The sequence below is a fragment of the Amphiura filiformis genome, chromosome 17, assembly GCF_039555335.1.
Source record: "Amphiura filiformis chromosome 17, Afil_fr2py, whole genome shotgun sequence".
In the NCBI taxonomy this organism is placed as follows: Eukaryota; Metazoa; Echinodermata; class Ophiuroidea; order Amphilepidida; family Amphiuridae; genus Amphiura; species Amphiura filiformis.
This window is the reverse complement of record NC_092644.1, coordinates 15,312,169-15,328,336: the sequence shown is the minus strand read 5'-3', so window position 1 is coordinate 15,328,336 and position 16,168 is coordinate 15,312,169. Positions and strand designations below refer to the sequence as shown.

The following is a 16,168-nucleotide window of genomic DNA, read 5'->3' as shown; positions in this document are numbered from 1 at the left end:
CTTTATTTTATATATCAACTTTCAAAAGATGTAACCATGGTAACGCACGGTCTCGATTTCATAAAATAATGAACCGGCGCTTAGTCTCGGTCCCAGACGGCTTGTGCTCCTCGTACTCAAGGAGCACAAGCCGGCTGGGACTAAGACTACCCACCGGTTAGTGCGGTTTGTGTGTTTCGAAATACTAGTAACAAATTGTAACCGTTTTGATCATGCATCAACGGATATATCTGTGAATCTCAATTGCTGACTGTTTACGGTGGAATTTAATAGGCCTAGCTAACCTTTAATCATGTTTATAGATCAAAAGATAAACGTGTATAGGCCTTTGATTTTGTAGACAAGTTGCAGCTATGTTTTGGGCGAAACATTTGCGTTTTTAATGGAATTACTGACATATGATTTTAGTCTGCACTGATGGCGAGCAATGGTGACTACTACACAGTACTATAATAGTACTAGTATCCTTGATCTCAGTGACCTTATACTTGACTAGCCTATACGTGGTTACTGCTCAACTACTATATATTAGCTGTTCAAATTTGATTCTGGTGTGAAGAAAGCGATACAATTCTACATGTATTTTTGTTGTATTTTATGATAAGTGTTCCGGCTCCAAGAGTAAATTATAACAGCATTAGGTCTACTCATTTAGGTAAGTTTTCATTTTCAGTTTTAATTGAGGCCCTTTTATTTCTTAATTCTGTAAATTTTAATAACATGACATGGTGTAAATGTGCCATTTGTTTCTGATTATAATCATATATAATATTCACGCTAGTTGCCCATTGCAAATCTCTTGTTGGTTTATATACTGCGCCAAAAAGTATCCTTACACTTGGAAGAAAAATAGATAGCGCATCTATTAAATAAATAAATTTACCCAAATATGGTTTAGTTTTAATTCACATGTTCAGTTCAGTTCAGTGAGTTGTAGAATTGATTTTTCCAAGTGTAAGGATACTTTTATAATTTTAGCATAGAATACATTTACATTAATGTATTTCAATATCACATTTAATATCCTAGCTAAGGTTGGCTTTCATATTTTGGTTATCCGAATCATGCTGCCAGCTGCGGCAAGAATAATCGATGCAACATGACTGGACTGGGACGCTGAACATGTCTTGATGTCGAAGACATTGGGGACATGGAGTTATACATTATCTCATGGTGTACATCTTTACTTTCATGGTTAATGTATTTCTTCATGGTTTCATGTCTTATATACTGCACAAGAGATCGAAGTGTTAACGTCATAACCATGATAACTTGGACTACAAAGTGATGCGGTTTATTAGCATTTGGAAAGCGGTCTGATAACGTTTTCAAAGCGTGTCATGCAAACGTGATTGAAACGTATTTAGAACTACGTTTTAAAAACGCAATATTGAAACGGTTTTTAAACAAAAGTGAAACGTAATATTAACGTGAAAAACGTAATCAAAGCGTTTCATGCAAAGCGTTATTGAAACGTATTCAAAACTCCACATTTACGTTTTAAAACGCAATATTGAAACGTTTCTTAAACCAAAGTGAAACGATTTTTTAACGTTTTAAAAACGTATTTTGGCTAGCTGGGATATCATCAATCATTGCCAATTGCAAAGTTCATATTTTCGAAAAAATGTCATTTTAACATGGAATTGCCCATATGAAGGCAGCAGAGTGTCAAAAAGTATTTTGAAAATTTGTGAAAATCATGGAAATGTCATGCAATTGAGATTTGAAAATTTCAGAACATGGTAAAGTCATGAAGTTCCCGAAATAAAATGGAAAATTTTTACAATTCTTTTTCTTTTTGTGAAAATGCAAAGTTTGAATAAAATGCTTCCAAGAGAGAGGGAGGCAATCTAAATTCTATGCAACTTTTTTTTCTTCCATTCCAGAAACTTTGGAGTTGGTGACCTACCAATCACAGGCAGCCGTTCTGTTAGCAGTCACGGCGTCTACTCATCAAACTTCTCATCACCAAGCAAAACCACATCAAGAGTTCCATCATACACTGAAGATTTCACAGACAGCGCAACTCAGCCGAGGACCCGATCTCCAAAATCGGCTTCCTCCAGTAGCTTGTCTTCAAAGAGTTTCATAACCGCCATCGAAGAATCCCAAGAATCTATTCCATCGAAACAACTTCCTGCATCCGTACTCCATCAAAACGGCCAGTGATTTATCCGTCAGTTCTGCGCTAGGGTTGAGGACCAGGCGCAGGCTAAGGTTGCCAATGAGACGACTTGGAAGAAGACGGAAGCGACTCTTGCCAAGGGCAAGGCTGCCAAGACGAAGAAACACAGGCGATTTGTTTCTAACAGCTTTTCTGATTGGTTCTAGGAATACTAATATAAATACTAATAATATCAATGATAATAATATTGTGCAATGAATTATGATGGTGATATCTAACATTATTAGTAGACACATTTATCATGCAGTGCAGATGATATTATGTTTTTTACTTAATCTTTGACGAGCTTGTACTCATGCGATGTTGGAAAGTCAGAGCTATTAACGCGTACGATACAAATTTCATCCATAAATTTCCACTCAGCAGATTGCCACAGCAACCAATCAGAGATAAGTGCGTTTCACAAAATAAATATAATGAACAGCTGTAATGTGAAATGGAGTGGGAAGTCATGATTGTCGTCACAAGTGTGATAACAATCTATGTAGATGAGGTAGTTTATGATAGGATGTGTACAGGTGGAGTACATAAGGCAATAAAGATACACATTATTATAATTTCATAACACTAGTCATCTATACACTCATTCTTGTCACACAACAAATTTCGACAAAGTCATGTAAACGTAATTTTGTTTTTCAGCCGACCTCCGTCCAGAAACAATCCTGAAATGTTGAAAACTTGGGGTCGGCGCACTCATGCCAGTAGCAATTGCGAATAGGGTGCAACTCTACTAGTCTTATTACAAGACTGCCCTACCCCAACCCTAACCCTAAACTCCGTAAACGAGGACTGGACTCAAGTCTAGCAAGTTGCACCCTATTCGGTAATTGTACCCCAGTTTATCCTAAAGTATATGTGAGTGGACGCGGCGAATCAGCCGTAAACTCAGTAAATTGTATTCTGAGTTAAAGTGTAAAATGTATGTGAAGGTCGTATTCATAGGTGTATCAAGTATCTTATCAAACGCTGTTTAAATCAATCAATAATACTACTGCTGAAGAGGATAATAAGCTTCTACCTATTTCTATAGAATAGTTCTTGTCTTTGTTTGCTTTGGCTAAATCCTGTTCAAGTGGTAGATAACAAAGCATTGTATTTTGTCCAGGTATGTATAATCAACAATGAACAATGAGAGGATATTTCTGAACCTCGTTGACTTGGGGATGATTTGAAATGACCGCCAATTATGACTGTTGGATATTTATTACCAGAAATGTAGAAAAAGAGACACATGAAGAACCGATAAAAAATACAATTTTGTCGAAGGAACAGAATTCAACAAATCATAATCCCGCTTTTGGATATCGTTTGAAGTCAAATGATATACCATTTTAAAGCTTATGGTATATATTGTCTAAACACGAAATAAAACAAAATTGACGAGGCGACTTTATGGCTGAGTCGCCGCGTCCAGTCACATATACTCTGTGTCTTTTGTAGCCAACCAACCCTGTGGCTAAGAGGCTAGGAAATTCCTAATAAAAAATATACCCTGTTAAATCAAGGGTAAGATCGATCGTAAGTCTTCATGAAACTTTATGATTTTAAATAGGCCTATAGGATAGTGTTAGTGTAAATGTTTGTTAGGGAAACAAAAATCTACCAAGTTCACTATCTACTGCTAATATCACTATGAGTGTGTGAGATACAGGAAACAAGACAATGCATTGAATATAATTGGAAGCATCAACATCTCATCGCTTGGAAGACATGCATGCTCAACTTGTCTAGCATAAAAATATCAATAATTTGTTGTCAACAATACAGTATTAAACCTACATTACGCTATGTACTCTAGGGATCTGTATACACAAAAAACTTGTAAATGTATCAAGGACTGCCTTTTGAAGAGAGTGATCTCTCTCATACTGCATTCCTTAAATCTGACTTAGAAAATGCTAGTTTCATGAACACAGAGTGTCAGAATCAACTGAAATTTTCAGCATTTTCTACGTTTATATTGTGGTTCTCTTTAGAACAAAGAAAAAAAAAAAAAGATGTTATGATCACAACCAATCTGGGAAAATCAATTTAATGCTCTCCTGCCTGCAAATTGTAAATGGCAGTCCTTGATGTAGAAATTAATTTGTTTTGTACTTGATGATATTGTTAATGCCAAGTTTGACAAAATAATAACTCTGTTGGTAAAAAAATGTATTTTGTGTATTTTGAAATTTTGGTTGTGACTACTTTCCTTGCACTATATCACACACACACACCACTTTCACCTATACAATACAGTATTTAGAGCATTACTTTATTAGATACAATGGCTAGTAAAGTTTAACTGCAATGTATAAACACTTGATCACTTTTAATGGTGTCCAAGTCCCCTGAAAATCCATCACAATATGTGGAAGCAGCAACCCATTATTTATTCATATAATATTGACCATTTGGGTCAAAGACCTCAAGTGACCCCTACACCTTTGTTTCCAATGGACATTTTATTGTGAAATTTCATTGTACAAAGAATACATTAAAATAAATTCTACATAGCTCCCGCATGAAAAGTATTTAATTATCTTTGTAATCACTCAAAAAGCATTTTGTGTGAATTTTACATCCCAACTAGGTGCTATATAATTTTTATGAGCCTTTTTATTTTACATGTAAAGTCTATGGGGTGACGATTAGAAATGGACTGCAAAATTGAAAAAAAAACCTCACTTTGGGTCATTTTAGACACTAAAATGCCCATAAAAAAGAATAGCACTTACTTCGGATGTAAAATTCACACACAATGCTACCTGAGTGAGTACAAACATAATTAAATATATTTCATTCGGGGCTATAGCAAAAACAAAAAATGTCCTATACCTTTTGTGGTTATGGAACAAAGGTGCCTAGAGGACCTTTGACCCCACATCTGTTGGGGTCATCTGTGTGCCACTACACCAGCATCATTGTGTGCAACTCCCTTGAAAATCCCTCAAAGTATTTGGAACTGTAACAAGACTTGACCACCAAACCAAGGTATTGGAAATTTCACCATCTTTGCCTTTGTTTCCTGCTTTTCACAGTCAAAATCAAGCTGAAGTAATTTATTAGAGGCAAATTTTCAATGAAAAACATACTTTAGTATTGGGTAAGCTTATAAATATACATGGGAATGACAAACTTTGGTTAGCTGACCTCTGGTTTGTACTTACTACACTTGAAGATCTTTGTTGCAAAACCCCTTACATCCACTTCTGACTTTTTGAGAAAAACAATTTGTTTATTATTAGCTTTTGATTCAATTTGGGTTCGGATAAAGTGTTGATGAATAGAAACTAAAAGAATAGGTTTGGTACAATTTTCAAGCTTTCCTATCTATTTTATAATTTCTTTAATATTGCCCCTTTTGTAGATGTAAGGGCTTTTGCAACAAAATAAATTTACCCATTTTCTAGAAACCACCTTTGCAATCAAATTTGTGACCATTATTTTGTTTGCACTACTTTATCAATCTCTGATGTTGAACATTTACAGGGCATCCAGGTGTAGGGAAAGCAACATTAATCCACAAGTGAAGAGCTCTGTTTCAAAACCCCTTACATCCACTTTTGGTGGAAATTGAGTTATTGATATGACATTATAGTGTGGGTAAAAATATACATTTTTGGTGGTTGTTTGACCTTTGTACCACCTTCCCTTCGTACCACCTTCCCTTCAATCTTAGGGAAATTCCAGAAATTCTATGACTGATATGATTTTGGTGATGTGCATTGGCGAAATTCAATGCATTAATTTTTCCCACAATGCTTGACCCAAGTCCTGCATTGTTGTTCTGGTGAAAAATTTAATGGTTTGTACATTGATTCTTGTAGTTTCCACTACAACAAAATCATATTCAGTCAGGGCATTTTGTGATTCACAGTCACATCCCCACTTTTAGAAAGTTGAATTTTGTTTTCCTATACCTGCAGGGGTGCCCAACAAGGTGCTACATCAGAGACTGATGTGGTTTCCAATGTAACATGATGCCAGGAATATATCCGGGCACGACTTTACGGTTTTACACGCACAGATCATGTAACATTTTGCCTGTGCATGCAAAATTGTGTGATATTCAGCCCATGATCAAGGAAAAATTGAATTGACCTCTTGTTTTGAGAGCAGCAGCTGATGACCACGAACCATGATTTGTATGTCACTGACCTGCAGCTCTCTGACGATAGAGGGTATAACAGATTCTTAAATATTTTGATAACTTATTATTTACTGAATTCTTCTTTTTGTCTCTGTTAAGCTTTCATATTAGATATGGAAATATTTTTAAAACAAGAACATCCTTTCCAAATTTGAGATGGGGTTAAGTAAACCATGCATATGATTGAAATGGTCTGTAAATGTATGGCAAAACAACCGACAAATAATGAGACAAGCTGAAAATAATATATTTTTATGTTCAAATAATGTTTAATTAACAAACAAGAACATCTTAGAAATAAAACAACATATTATTTAGGGATTCAATCTATGTTTCACCATTGTTCATCACCGTTTAAAAATGATGGATCATGCAGGATGCATCGTCTGCATGGTTTACATGGCAAGCGAAGCTGCCCTTGCGAAGTAAACCACGCAGACGCTGCCGGACTCAAGTTGTTAGGCGGTGATGAACAACGGTGAAACATTTTAAGCAAATTGAGTTTTGTATGCTTATGATTATGTTTCACGTTATCTTTTATTCCACCAAAAATTAATGGTAAATCTTACTCATCGACGTAGTTATTGAAATTTTGATTTGACGAATCGCGCATAAGCACGATAAATGAACTCGGCAGAGAGACAAATCGTATACTTAGCTGTACAAATCATGTTGATCTATAGTATTGTATAGCGGGAAATCCCAAATTTTCTATATTAAATGTCCTATACTAATATATTTGGTCCCTTCTATCCGGTGATACCAAAATAAGTCCAAACATTCCCCACATGATACTGCTGTGGTTTAATAATGTGAGTGCTCGTCCTTAAAATGGGAAAATCATACGTAAAATATAGGCTAATATTGTTATTTTTGCTTTAAAATCCTTGAGTTTTTGCTAAATATTACAGGGATGACTATTTATAACTTATATAGCAATATTAAGTCTACATGGCCTTAGGAAAACCAGTAATTTCTACACAAAAGGCCCAAATCAAGAATGTGTGCTATAGTTTACACGAAAGCGTGTTTGACCTCTCTCTGCACAGTGGTAGAGACATTTTGGATACAGCATTAAGCTTCGAATAGCTGTTAAAACACGTTTTGAGGAATATATCGATTATTTCAGAACATACAAGTATTGCCAATCATTCGTGTACATTCTATAATATACATTTCAAATGAGTGCTCACGAATGTTCTAAATGTTTATAAGGACCAATGGAATGGTACCAAGATTTTCAAACGCCGTTTACTCAGAACAACTCTGCCTAGACTTCTCCGTAGTCCATTTGCCCATTGTGCATACTCTTAAAACTCTGCTTTAATTAATTTGTGCACAATTGATAGATTTTCACATCTGATCTTTTTAGCCACCGTACTCCCTCTGTTTGTTGGCTTTCCAAGTGGACTACTGACTTTCGATTGCCGTTAACAAGTTTAACGCGGTTGTCTATGGATGAGATTGTCAGATTTCTGGCCTACTAAAATTGGCCATGATGTAATGCATCTTTAAATGGATCTGGCTTGTGATTGGTCGCCCAGATCTCGTTATGGTTTAAATCCTCCGGCGCGTGCCGTAACCTTTGATAACTACATTGTACACAACTATGCGGCTCTTTGTGTACTAGGAGCATGAGCGCGTCTTGTACGTACAGGCTTTTGTGTTTGCGGTTAAATTGGTTTGATAAACAAGTATGATTGTCAGTGTGTGTTAGGGACGAAGTCCCCGGTCAAAGTCCTGTTAAAAATGCAATGCTCATAGTCGACTTTTAACTCAGGCTTTCGCGATTATTAAACTGGTCGATTCTAAAATTAGAACTGTTCAGTATTGAAGTGCCATTATAATATGTAGCATTCAATAAGCCTACGTATATACTTTACTGTTAATATAATTATATAAACTTTTTCATAACCATTTACAATTATTTTGATGTAATAAAATAATATCAGTACAGTATAATATTGAGTTCAACTGAATGTGTTCATAATGATTATATAACATTATCAAAAATCGACTATGGCATAGTCTATACTCTGCCGTGTTCATAACAATATTATTCAAAGGATTATTTCATGAGGAATGTCAGTTAATCATTGCCACTCAGCCTTGCAAAAAGATCGGTGATTTCAGCAATACAACTACAGACCCGGATAAAGTGGCAATGTTTAGCCACTACCTCAAAAAAAATATGGAATTCAACTAGTGTGTATTTGCACACAGATTCCAGGCATGACAAATTTATGTGCTCTGCCTTAACACGTATTTGCGTTCGCGTTATCGCATCTGTCTTGCATCACCAATGGTAAGGTAAATCAGTTTTATGCTTTGCTATCTATTTTGATGAAAATGATCTGACTTGGTATCATCAATTCTCTAGTTTTAGTCCCCATCTTCTGTTTCTTCGACTAATGTCTTGTTCTCTATTCCTATTTCATATCTTTGTTGTCTGGTCTGACTCCAACTATGTACATATGTGTCAATTCATCACCCTGGAGAAAAATAAGAATGATCACAACAATGTGTAAAGGCAATGAAGTGTATGTCGCACTATTTGTACAACTTGCAATTGACAATTATTGAACTGGAAGACTTGGCATTGAATTTACACAAAACTGAAATGAAATGACCCAATTTTTATTTTACTGGCACATGCCATTTAATTCAACCAATCCTGATTTTAAACTAGAATTATGCGGTTCTTAAGGTGACCCTACATAAAGGTGTGTAAATACAAATAATATAGCAACTTTGAAGTTGATCGGTTATTGGGTTTATTCTGCATGCAGCACAGTTGTTTAATGGTTCTGAGGATGCCTGGACTGATAGCCAACCAGGTAGACACCCATGCAACCATCTGGATGATAACAGAAGCCCCACATTTTTGTGGGGGCCAAAAACTACTTATAAGTTGTGCACCCTATATCTGTGGACTAACTTAAAGGAACATCCTTTAAACAGGGTGTCATTCAGTGTCGGATTCATGATGAACCTTTATGAATCAAGAGTCAGAAACTTCATCAGATGCCCGGGATCAGATGATACTGAGGAAGAATGTTCAGTCATTGAAGTGTTCACTTTGAATGACAAAATTTCCACAAGTGCCAAAAGCAGTGCTGTATTTACTGGCCTTGGGTGCATGCCTAGTACTTTTCAATTACATATTGATCCTACAAAGTTTCCGCAGTCGACAGTCATAACCTAAATTGAAGGCAGAATCGATACATCTAGAACAGAGGGGTGTAATACAAAAGTTTATGAGCCATTTAAAATCCCTTGGGTCCACATGCACAAAATAAATTAGACCAGGTCTAACTTTAGACCGATCTAACCATGGAGATTAGACTTAGGGAGAAGGAACTCTTAGGTATTTTAGATATCCTATTCTATACAATTTTAGATCCTGTGACTGGCAGCGTAATATTAGATGGATCCAGCTTAACTTTTGGACTTTGCTAGGAATAAAGAAGGAAAAGAAAAGAGTAAAAGGATTCCTCCGTAAGTCCACCCTCCATGGTCAGACCATGTCTTACTGCGTTGTGCATATGCATGGACCTTGTATTTTACACAGGCAACTGAGGACTGACATTCACATATTGAAATTGTGAATGTTTACACACAAATCTGACAGGTAATTGCCACACCATGGACCTGACATTATATCTTGAATGGGGAACCTATAGGCTCAATTCTTTCCAATGGTGTGTAGTGTCCTCTGGAATAGGTCTTGTAAACATGGACTTCCACAGTGTCTGTATGCCTATGTTTTAAAAAATCATACAAAGCAGATGTGATGTATATACCTTGTTTAGTTTAGCAGTATTCTACAGTCCATCCCTGTGCACACTGACAAGCTCCATTGAAACATGTACCACCATTTTTACATGGTATTGTACACTCATCATCACCTGTACAATGCATGAAGAAATAAAAAGTATACAAGTCATAAAATTATGATAGTTAAGTTAAGTAAAGTGAAACAAAATGACAAATTCTTTTAACATTTGCAATACTACCTATTATTACTGGAGTAGATCCTTCAAATCTTATTGAAAGGATAATTAATTAAAAATATGTGCAGAATTTTGCCTATTTTCTTTACTAATTGATCAATGTGCTCTTCCAGTTGAAGTCCATACACATATTGCATAGTTAAAGTCCATACATATGTTGAAGTCCAAAACGTGACCTTAAGGGGTACTACACCCATTGCATTTTTTGCATTTTTTGCATTTTGTGAAGAAATGAGAAAAAAAAATGGACAAAGTGGTATGCAAAATGAAGGGGCAAATCTACTCGTTCAATTGGTGGCATCGGTATCAATGAAGCGTAAATGCTTCTAATGTTATAAGCCAAAAGGTGGTACATCACTGATGTTTTAAATCACTTCATTTTGTAAAGCTTACTATCAACGGATTTCATTAAAAAATATTGGACCTGCCTGTCGTCTATCATAGGTAGAGGATAGGCAAAATAAAAATTCCTATCGTTTATTCTCATTCTTAGTCAGTTAAATATTAATAACTGTAAGCAAATTTTTAAAGCAAAAACTAAGTTACCGTCATATAAAATGAACGAAACTTGTACAACTTCACATGTTCTGTTGCGCGTATTGCTAGCGCGTTCGCGTATTCCGCACTAGTCTACGCATCCAGCGCGATACATACGCACACCTCTACACGCATATTACGCATTATCAAGACGCATGATGGCGTGGGGTGCGTCTACGGGCTGATAGGCGGCACCGAAATCATGCGATTGTCCAATCAGAAATGTGTACAGACACCATCCTGACCTATGACCCAAATGGAAAAGGGGTCAACGACCTCTTCGAATATGACCAAATTTGACAATTTTAAAATTCGTTACGCATATTGCAGTCTTTCTTTGAACCCACTATTTTAGAAAGGCTCTCGCCACTTTCTCTGCATAGACCTGGTATTCAATGAAAGAGGAGGCTCTAAGCTTTACATTGGTACCACTCCCAGGGTAGGGGATATCCTAGAACAAATATTACAGCAATTCAAAGCTAGAACACTGAAAATCTAAGTAATCTGTCAAATTGAAAATTGAACCCCTATACATTGCACAGTTAAGGATTAAGAAAATCTGCAGAAAACTGACAACTCGCAGACAAGGTATTGAAAAACTTCCCAAAGGTTATATAACTTAAATAGTATATCAAATGAAAGAGGAGACTAGGAGCTTTGCACAGACACCGTCCTGACCTATGACCCAAATGGAAAAGGGGTCAACGACCTCTTCGAATATGACCAAATTTGACAATTTTGAAATTAGATTACGCATATTGCAGTCTTTCTTTGAACCCACTATTTTAGAAAGGCTCTCGCCACTTTCTCTGCATAGACCTGGTATTCAATGAAAGAGGAGGCTCTAAGCTTTACATTGGTACCACTCCCAGGGTAGGGGATATCCTAGAACAAATATTACAGCAATTCAAAGCTAGAACACTGAAAATCTGCGTAATCTGTCAAATTGAAAATTGAACCCCCTATACATTGCACAGTTAAGGATTAATAAAATCTGCAGAAAACTGACAACTCGCAGAAAAGGTATTGAAAAACTTTCCAAAGGTTATATAACTTAAATAGTATATCAAATGAAAGAGGAGACTAGGAGCTTTGCACAGACACCATCCTGACCTATGACCCAAATGGAAATGGGGTCAACGACCTCTTCGAATATGACCAAATTTGACAATTTTGAAATTCGTTACGCATATTGCAGTCTTTCTTTGAACCCACTATTTTAGAAAGGCAATGAAAGAGGAGGCTCTAAGCTTTACATTGGTACCACTCCCAGGGTAGGGGATATCCTAGAACAAATATTACAGCAATTCAAAGCTAGAACACTGAAAATCTGCGTAATCTGTCAAATTGAAAATTGAACCCCTATACATTGCACAGTTAAGGATTAAGAAAATCTGCAGAAAACTGACAACTCGCAGACAAGGGATTGAAAAACTTCCCAAAGGTTATATAACTTAAATAGTATATCAAATGAAAGAGGAGACTAGTAGCTTTGCACAGACACCATCTTGACCTATGACCCAAATGGAAAAGGGGTCAACGACCTCTTCGAATATGACCAAATTTGAAAAATTTAAAATTTGTTACGCTACGCATATTGCAGTCTTTCTTTGAACCCACTATTTTAGAAAGGCGCTCGCCACTTTCTCTGCATAGACCTGGTATTCAATGAAAGAGGAGGCTCTAAGCTTACACCAGTTAAAAGCTAGAAAACTGACAATTTACGTAAAAATTTGAAACAAAACACTACGTCATTCTTATGACATCAAGATTCCTGGATGGTGATTGGCTGACAACGTGTTGAGTCATACATAAGTTCCTTTTAGCAGTGGTGATTTTCTATATGGATAGATATCGCTGTGTGGGTCACTGGCGAAAACTAACAGGTGCAGGGTGGGTTAAAACTACCAAGTGCGAACTGCATGTTAAACCCACCAACTGCAGGCTAAGGGCTCAAACTACCTAGTGCATCAGACCTTCATTTTTGAGGAGCTCGATTACATCAGCGCTCCTATCCTACAGCTCTCCTTAACAACATTCCAGGAGTATGATTTACTGAGCTCCTCACTTCTTGAATCCGTGTTTTAATAAACAGATATTTAAAAAGTTATACATTTACAAATGTATGTGCTTTTAATATCATGTTTTGTAAAGCACCTTGAGTTCTTTTGATGTAATTGCGCATATAAGAAATAAATATTATTATTATTATTAAAAGATTGAGCTCCATGTTGAGCACTTTAGTAAACTGAGGAGAGTGATTAACAGAGCTCCCGGAGCCTCCTGCAATTTTCAATAATGAAGGCATGGTGCATACTGCAGGCCATACATACATTGTACATACTTAGTGCTGGCTGTAGGCTAAAACTACCAAGTGCAGGCTGCAGGCTGGGACTAAAACAATCTGGTGCAGGCTAGGACTAAAACTATCAAGTCCAAACCCACAACAGACTGGATAGATACAAAAGTCCCTTCATAAATATGGAGACAAATTTGAGAAAATATAACTTTGCAAATTGAAACAGAGGAACTAACAAAATGTTCCCCAGAACTGTACAAGGAATTCAGATTTTAACTGCCAAAACTTTCATTATGCCTTGATACATGTAGCTGTATATTGTACATATTCTGCATAACTACCAAAGTGGTTGATAGCTGACAAACAAATGCAAGCACCTTGATTATGGTATCATCATGGTATTTATTGTAATTCCAAGTACAGTTTAGGTCCCTTTCTTTGGTTATTTGAGACCATTTTGTGTTCAGGACCTTCTGTAAAATTGTAAACAAGATTTTACAGAAAAGCATAAATAGCTTTCATCAGCTGGGTAACACAAAATGATTTGTCTCAACTAAAAACAAAACACTTGTTATAATGTTTGGATTTCAATTAACACAACTTTTGCAGATATGATTTGTCTCAAATAAAAACAATGTTTGGATTTCTTTCAATTAACACAATATTTGCATAATGCCACATAAACGTTTAACAACCACCATGATATGCTGTAACTGATCAAGATTAGCGATGAAGATTAAAATGTATTGAAAATGAGAGTATTGTTTCTAATTGTTAAACAGTAAGAAAAAAACTTTCATAAAAAATCATAACAATAAATACTTTGTTACGAATGGAATGGATTACATGGAGTGCATGATGAATTGCAAATTGCAAAACAACTTATTAGTTTATATTAAAACAACGCATTAACTAATTTAAGCAACAGTGTAAAGTTATACAACTTTAAGCATGATTTATACACTCCTAAGAAAAGCCATTATAAAATATGTGAGGGTGCGTAAATATTGCATAATTGTAATTGTGTGCTGTACCCTGCAAGGCAAGATTTTCTTCAGCGACCACTTGCATGGGTACACTGTCATCAAGGTACCTACATAGGTACTCTGTTGGTACTGCACAGGCCCCCAACAACTGTGGTTTTGCACTGGTACTACAGACTACTCATGTAGGTATTCTGTATGTACATATCTATGTACCTTGGCGACGGTTACCCTTGCAGGCGGCCGGTATAGAAATTTTGTAGTGTACACATGACTTATACACAGAACTGCAAGCCAGTGCATTATACAATATTTATACATGGGCATACAGTTTTGAATGGCTTTTCTGATTAAGTGACGGTTCTAGGAGTGTATGAATTTGAAATGAGAATGACATGACTAAACAAAGGGCAAAAGTGAAAGGTACCTTGCAGGCTACCCACAAAATACACCTATACTAGCGGAGTGTGATAAACCAGGAAACAATACAACAACAATCTCCAAAACTCACCTTGTTTGAATGCCATATGCTGCAGATGCGTAGGTGACAGGGTTACTGGCATAGGCGTTCTTGTTCCTCCGCGTGCCACAGGTGGCGATTCACTCTTCGTATGCATTAGTATGATGCATGCTTATTCTCCACTTTTGCCTTGATTTTATTAGATTATCCATTTGAAAGCTGCCATTCGTTAAAATAAAAAATTAAACAGCTATTATCAAAACACTTCATTTCTGGGATCAAGGAGGGATAGCGCATAAGATGTATAACTTTAGCTTAACATGCTTTAAACGTCTATGTGTTGAGCACCATCATGACCATGTTCATTTTCATTATATTAAATATTATGGGTTTTTATACATGTACACAGCACCTATCATAATAATGTTAATATTTGGTTTGGGAAAATATAGCATTGTGTTTACATTCACAAAACATCTGATGCTGTCTACTGAAGATAGCTAACCTTATATACATGTATTAGGGCTAGTTTGATGCTATGCACTAATAGCTTACATTAAGGCTAGTATGCTGCTATCTACTGCAAACAGCTCACCGTATATCAGGGTGGGTCTGATAATGTCTACTCAAGATCGAGTACTCGAAATGTAGGCCTATGTTATCAATTCACATAGGAAAGTAGCCTTGATCAAGAATTCTTGCTTTCTCTAACATGCCCATTTGTGATCAGTGTAATTAATACAAGGCAAGGATGTGGTCTGTGGTAGTAGTAGGGCTATGGCATGTATGGGCTTCCTCAGATCAGACTTTTTGTTTAAGACGAAACAGTGATATATAATTATTACACACTGCCTATTTCATGTGGTATTGTTCACACCACAACAGCAGATCTAATGGTGAATTAAACTTGTAATGAAATTGTCGGGTTTTGTTTTGAGCCTCGGTATTTTATACCTCAGCCCAAAACAAAACCCTCCGATTTCACACAATGACCTCAAAATAGATGGTGCGCAGTTATTATTGTCTAATCAGGGACTTTGCTGCTACAAGAGCGCACACCCTAGACATTCCACAAATAACCATCGCAACCAGGATCAGCTCCCCGAGTTTCGTACGGGTTACAACGAGACAATTAGCAGTAAGTTTCTTGTCCAGGGAATTTCAAGCTAACTCAATTTTCCACGAGAGCATAATAAGCACCGCCACGCTTCCAACCCACAACCTCTCGCACCATAGTCAGACGCCTTAACAATTGAGCTAACTTGAAAGTCATATTCAAATGCTAAAGTGTGTCAAGTTCAATTAACCATAACTCCGCTTCCGGATATCGTAAGAAGTCAAATGATGAATCATTTTAAAGCTTATGACATATAGGCCTACTTTCTAAAGATGAAAAAAAATCACTTGGTACTCTATTTCTGAAATTCTAGTGTCACATAGCAGATATTTGACACACATTTGGCATGTCAGAATATATTTACCATTATTAAGCTACAGGCAACCTAGTATTGCTATAGTTAAGTTTTACTATTTTTGATCAAGATTGGTTC

At 36.3% G+C, this 16,168-nt stretch overlaps 1 long non-coding RNA gene across 1 annotated transcript; it reads right to left on the bottom strand.

Annotated features, from left to right (window-relative positions):
• Positions 1 to 8,324: 8,324 nt before the first annotated feature.
• Positions 8,325 to 14,818, bottom strand: LOC140137361 (uncharacterized). Its single transcript, XR_011856824.1, has 3 exons — positions 14,670 to 14,818; positions 10,130 to 10,234; positions 8,325 to 8,818 (listed from the first exon to the last, which is right to left on the bottom strand). It is a non-coding gene; the product is annotated as an uncharacterized lncRNA (long non-coding RNA).
• Positions 14,819 to 16,168: the final 1,350 nt, after the last annotated feature.